Source organism: Entelurus aequoreus, linkage group LG07 (genome assembly GCF_033978785.1).
Source record: "Entelurus aequoreus isolate RoL-2023_Sb linkage group LG07, RoL_Eaeq_v1.1, whole genome shotgun sequence".
Taxonomy (NCBI): Eukaryota; Metazoa; Chordata; class Actinopteri; order Syngnathiformes; family Syngnathidae; genus Entelurus; species Entelurus aequoreus.
In genome coordinates this window covers 46658639-46666138 of record NC_084737.1, presented here as the reverse complement: position 1 = coordinate 46666138, position 7500 = coordinate 46658639, and positions in this window count along the sequence as shown.

Genomic DNA, 7500 nt, shown 5'->3' with positions numbered 1-7500 from the left:
GATATGGCATCAGAGGGTTAGTCTTAAACTGGATAAGAAGTTATCTAACGAACAGGAAACAATACGTGAAGCTAGGCGAACACACATCTACAACGCCAGATATATCCTGTGGTGTACCTCAGGGATCAATACTAGGACCTAAATTATTTAATCTCTATATAAATGACATTTGTAAAGTTACAAAAGATTTAAAGTCAGTACTATTTGTGGATGATACAACAGCGTTTTGTTCAGGAGAGAACACACAGGAGATAATACAAATAATAACAGAAGAAATTAACAAATTAAAAAGATGGTTTGACAAAAACAGACTATCGTTGAATCTTAGTAAAACTAAAATAATGCTACTTGGTAACAGTAGAAGAGAAAGTCAAACACAAATACAAATAGACGGAATAGAAATTGAAAGAGTAAATGAAACCAAATTTCTAGGTATAATGATTGATGATAAATTGAACTGGAAATCTCACGTAAAAAATATACAACATAAAGTAGCAAGAAACACGTCAATAATGAATAAAGCAAAACATGTTCTAGACCAAAAATCCCTTCATATTCTCTACTGCTCACTAGTGTTACCATATCTGAGCTACTGTGTGGAAATATGGGGAAATAATTACAAAAGTACACTTCATTCATTAACGGTGTTACAAAAAAGATCAGTTAGAATAATACATAATGTTGGATATAGAGAACATGAAAAACCCTTTATTTATTGAATCAAAAATACTGAAATTCCACGACATAGTGAATTTGCAAACAGCTAAAATTATGCACAAAGCAAACTATAACCTGCTACCCAAGAATATACAACAATTCTTCTCAAAAAAAAGAGGAGAAATATAATCTTAGAGAAAAACTTAATTTAAAACATTTGTTTACACGTACAACACTTAAGACCTTCAGTATATCAGTATGTGGGATGAAATTATGGAATGGATTAAGCAAAGCAATCAAACAATGTACTAATATGATACACTTCAAGAAACTCTTCAAACTTAAAGTGTTTACAAAGTACAAAGAAGAAGAACCATGACAAACATTCTCAATTTATTTCATCCATCCATTCATTCATTCTTAATGTAATCTTACTTATCTCATCACATGAAATATGACTTACTTCACCAATTATTATTATTAAATTCTTAATATTATTTATTTATTTATTTTTATTGTGATTACTTGTGGAGTTTATTGTGAAAAAATTGTGAACAGGAAGTGAACAAAAAGTTTTGCAACTGTTATATAAAGAAAAGGGGTAGGATTAAATAAGCTCTGCTTCTTCCTACTCCTTTTCGAACATGTTGAAAAGAGAAACTGGAAATTGTGATGTATCATGTTGTAAGCTTGCATGTTCGAAATAAACTCAAACTCAACTCAACTCAAAACTGTTTTCAGATGTGTGAACATGATTGCACAAGGGTTTTCTAATCATCAATTAGCCTTCTGAGCCAATGAGCAAACACATTGTACCATTAGAACACTGGCGTGATAGTTTCTGGAAATGGGCCTCTATACACCTATGTAGATATTGCACCAAAAACCAGACATTTGCAGCTAGAATAGTCATTTACCACATTAGCAATGTATAGAGTGTATTTCTTTAAAGTTAAGACTAGTTTAAAGTTATCTTCATTGAAAAGTACAGTGCTTTTCCTTCAAAAACAAGGACATTTCAATGTGACCCCAAACTTTTGAACGGTAGTATATAAATATATATATATATATATATATATATATATATATATATATATATATATATATATATATATATATATATATATATATATATATATATATATATATATATATATATATATATATATATATGTATATGTACACATATATTTGCGTAGGTCTAAGTCTATATATATATATATATATATATATATATATATATATATATATATATATACATATATATATATATATATATACATATATATATATATACATATATATATATATACAGTATATATATATATATATATATATATATATATATATATATATATATATATATATATATATATATATATATATATATATAATGCAGTGGCGTCCGGTGAGGTTGATGTCAGGTGAGGCACTGACTTCATCACAGTCAGATTTACAAACATATGAACCCTAAAGAGTATCTTATTCACCATGTGATTGGCAGCAGTTAACGGGTTAAGTTTAAAAGCTCATACCAGCATTCTTCCCTGCTTGGCACTCAGCATCAAGGGTTGGAATTGGGGGTTAAATCACCAAAAATTATTCTCAGGCACGGCGCCGCTGCTGCCCACTGCTCCCCTCACCTCCCAGGGGGTGAACAAGGGGATGGGTCAAATGCAGAGGACAAATTTCACCACACCTAGTGTGTGTGTGACAATCATTGGTACTTTAACTTTACACTTACAAACTGTAACACACAAAAAAGCACATTTAATAAAAAAAACGTTATTATGGTCTTACCTTTACTTATAAGTGCGGGAGCAGTGGTGTTCGTGTTGGAAGAGTAGTGAATGAATGAAATATGAAATCCGCGCAGCAGTCTGCAGGTGTACCTAATGTTGTGTCCCTGTTCACAGCTCCTCCGGCGCGCCGCGCGAGCATTGTTGTTTTTGCACTTTTTGGCTTCTTAGTTAAGTGATTTTTTTTGGGGTGGATTCGGTCTTGCACATGGAGGGTTTGGGTGTGGGCTTTGGTTGGTGTGGCCGCGGCGCTCCCGTCGGGCGGTGCATTCTGCGGCGGAGGTGCTTGGCACCAGGAGGCGGGGTTATGAGACGAGCCTCCAGTTTTATGATCGCTCAGCACAAGAAATACGTGACACACATACAGTTGTTGACAAAATACACTGTACATTATATACCTCAGCTAACTAAACTATGGAAATGTATAATATAATTCATATAGCAATACGGTCTCACTGCACAGCAGGCCAGCAGTTAGCCGAGTCATTGCGCACAATCCATGTTGAGGCACAAATCAGTGACGTGCCTCAACTGGCTGCTGATCACCGCACCGTCTCTTCTCAGTATTTGAACGGCAAATGTGAAAATAAAAATACAAATAATCTAAAACTGGTGAAGTTAAATGGAAAATAACTTTAGTATAATCACTGGATACATATAACAATTTAATTATTTTTTTTTCTTTTTACTTTTTTTTTCTTTCCATGATGGCAGGTGAGGCCGTGCCTCCCCTGCCTCTAGTGACTGCACGCCACTGATATAATGCTACTTTACATGCAGTCGACTTTCGGCCAAATTTTTTCTGCCCAATGCGGCCATCAAGTCAAAACGTTTGGACACCCCTGCTCTATACTCTTGTTAACCTACTTGTTAATTTCCTGCTGCTCATTTCCTGCTGTAATGTAGTTCCATTTACACTTCTTAAACCAAGCACTTATTTCTTATGGGTTTTTTTTTAAGCTAGTTTAGCGGTTAGCTTAGCTTTTAGCTTGCCTGCTCTTGCTTGATCTCAGGGTGTAACTTGTTTAGCCCCGTCCTAATACTTAATAAGAAAACTTCATATTGACACTTGAGATGCTAAGAAATGCGGTTTACATGTCGTAATGGGGGTGTTTATCATTAACTTAGGGAAGCGGTTCCAAACTGTATGGACACACATTACATAAATATCTGCTAACTTGTCAGCCAGGGGACTAAAAATGACTATAATATTAGCCAGAGGGGATCAGCGTTTGTTATCGATATTAAAAGGCAATAATCTGCAATAGGGATCAGATACATTTTTAAGAAAATCCGCCCATATTGATCAGTGTCCAATTGATCGACACATCACTATTGATAGGAAATATTTGTGTTTATATTATTAAGATGACTGTTTGCAGCTAGATAATCCTAACAGTACAGGATTGAAAAAATAGTTTTCAGTTTGATATTTTCACTGAAATTTAAGTTTATTATAAGTCTATTTATTTGTGATGATTTACTTTGTGTGTTATCTAAAAAGATTAATCCCTAATTCTTTGTCTGTTTTGTAACAATTAACCATCATAGCTTTTGGAAATCAAATCAAGTTGTTGACTCATGTGTGAAGCAGATCATTTGACTAGTCAACTAACCAAAAATTAATTGCAGACTCATCAACCGGTAAATCTAACTTATCATTTCATTTCATTTCATTTCATTCATGTTTATTTTGAATATGTAGACAAAACGAAAACAACAAATTTTGAAAAAAACAACAAAAAAGCCATTCAAGAATGAATAACAAAAACAATAATAATAATAATAATAATAGTAATAATAAAAAGCAAAAGAAACAAGAAATTAAAATAAACATTAATGTAAACATATCCGAAAAGGAGTGAGAAGAAGTAAAAACTTATGTACTCCCACCCCTCTTATTACTTACTGTATGTTTAATAATAATAATAATAATAGTATATAAAAATGTTATGTCATATAAAAACATATACATATATAAGTATGTACATATATATATATATATATATATATATATATATATATATATATATATATATATATATATATATATATATATATATATATATATATATATATATATATATATACATATATCTACAACACACATTTAACAAGTAACTATGAATGTGACACAACAGCGTGTATACATAGTATACATATACATACACATACGAACCTACTGACTCTTAGTGCAGTTCACTATATCCTGTGAACAATATATTTTTGTACATTCTTTTAAAAACATTGATGCTTAAACTTTGCTTATGTACTTCGCTCAGATTGTTCCACAACTTGACACCTGTGATGGAAATGCGAAAACTTTTCATGGTGGAATTTCTCATCTGAATTTTAAAATTGAGTTCTCTCCTCAAACTATGCCCCCCCTCACGTTCACTAAACATGTTTTGAATGTTCAGTGGTAACAAATGGTTCCTAGCCCTGTACATAGTTATTGCTGTTTGATATGAGACAATGTCGGTGCATCGTAAGGCTCTCAAAAATGTGAGAATACATATCAAATAATAATAAATATAGCATCATCACTTCTTTCATGACTCTGCTTCATGATCTAAGAATTAGCATTTTAACTCCTCTGTTGTTTCTTAAGTCGCTAACACACTTGGACCACATTTACACTGCAGGCCAAAGTGGCCCGAATCTGATTTTTTTTTTTTTAGATCTGATTATTTTCCAGCTGACTGTTTACACTGCAAGTAAAATGTCATTTTTAACAGACTCCAGTGTAAACGCGCACAGGCCCCAATGTGGCCCCGACGTCACTTGGATGCGCACTTCGATAACGTGACTACAAAGGAAGTTGACCAGGAAGAAGTCGCTCCTACAACAAAATAAAATAAAAATTGCAATACCTTAAAAAAAATGTTTTTATATAAATGTGAAGGTAAATAAAAGTAATATGATGTATGAATGAATGCATTTAATCTAATGTATTTGGGAGAGTTCCATCCATCCATCCATTTTCTACCGTTTGTCCCTTTTGGGGTAACAAGGGGTGCTGGAGCCTATCTCAGCTGCATTCAGGCGGAAGGCAGGGTACACCCTGGACAAGTAGCCCCCTCATCACAGGGCCAACACAGATAGACAGACAACATTCACAATTTAGTGTTGCCAATCAACCTATCCCCAGGTGCATGTTTTTGGAGGTGGGAGGAAGCCGGAGTACCCGGAGGGAACCCACGCAGTCACGGGGGGAACATGCAAACTCCACACAGAAAGATTCCGAGCCCGGGATTGAACTCAGGATTACTCAGGACCTTCGTATTGTGAGGCACATGCACTAACCCCTGTACCACCGTGCTGCCATTTGGGAGGGTTGTAATCTTTTAATGGCTGTTAATTAGAGAGACACGGACATCAGCGTGGAACTACGGGAGCTTTATTTTTCAACTCGCATGTAAGCAAATGTGGCACAGAGTCAATTCCGGTCTTTCAACAGTCGCTATGTCTTTGGAATCAAAATATATATTCATACATTACATATAGCCTATTATTTGCGCACTATTGACAAGTGGTGCACAAATAATTCAGTCATCTTAAATAGAAACCGAAACAAGGTGTTGTTCAGATTTGAAGCACTTTGGAGCGTTTAGACTTGCCCAAAAAATCTGATCTGTGTCATTTGAGGGCAAAAAGATCAGATTTGGTATGCAGTGTAAACGAGGCCATAGAGACACTTCTTTTTCCAGCGGGTCTCTGTGCCGCCTCTCCAGGTCAATGGTGTGCGTGCGTGTGTGACAGGAAGAAAAACTGTCGCCACCTGTTTATTTGCATGCACGTATAAATCTCCAAAGCCCAAATATAAGACGACGTGTCTTTTTCAGACTTATAGTTTCATATCTTGCTTGTGAAAGATTCAGAGTCCGAAAATTAATCTCGCATTATTGTTCCGTTCACACAGGCGACTCCATTCCCGGAGACAGAGGAGGCAGTGCTGTGGTGTCGTGGTTGGAATGTGCGAAGTTTAGGGAGAGGGTTGTCAAGACAGGCATGTCAGACTCTCTTTTACAGCTGATCTGAAGGGTTAAACTCTGTGTGTGTGTGTGTGTGTGTGTGTGTGTGTGTGTGTGTGTGTGTGTGTGTGTGTGTGTGTGTGTGTGTGTGTGTGTGTGTGTGTGTGTGTGTGTGTGTGTGTGTGTGTGTGTGTGTGTGTGTGTGTGTGCGTGTGTGTGCGTGTGTGTGTGTCATGGCCTCTCATTAGGGGGTGAGACGCTTTGGCTCCAGACACCCATGGTAGGATTTCTGGGTGAGTCTAAGGTGATCCTGCCACTTTGATGCCCCTGACCCCCCTATGCCCCCACCTCCAGTGGGAGGTTAATGAGCCACAGAGCGCTCTGCTGTTGTTGTTAGATTGGAGGTGGGTAGCATTAGGAGGTGTAAGAAAGCTTTAAGGTGGTCCCTCACTCTGCACGGATCGGATGACCACTCTGTGTATGTTTAGGTGCAGGGAGGAAATAATGTCGGAAGAACTTTGAAATACTCACAACGGCACACCTGCTCCTCCATGTTGGCTTTGCACATGTCATAGTGAAAGTAAAACCGCATTGGAGGGGGATGCTTTCAATCAGACTTTTACAGCTCACGACCTATTATTACTCCTCAACCAGGACGTACTAACATAAGGATCAACAACACGATATCTTATATTTTTTGTGAGAGAGTGATTGGAGCACATACTTGTTGGTCACAAAAAACATTTTGTGACCAACAAGTTTGGTTCTTTTATGAATTTATTATGTGTCTACTGAAAATGTGACCAAATCTGCTGGGTCAAAGGTATACATACAGCAATCCACAAGCTTGTGGCAAGCTTCTGGTTGAATTTTTGACCACTCCTCTTGACAAAATTGTTGCAGTTCAGCTAAATTTGTTGGTTTTCTGACATGGACTTGTTTCTTCAGCATTGTACACACGTTTAAGTCAGGACATTGGGAAGGCCATTCTAAAACCTTCATTCCTGGGATTAAAGGCCTCACCTTTTCAACTCCAAACATATTGCTGGGTATTGTGGCCAAACAGCTCA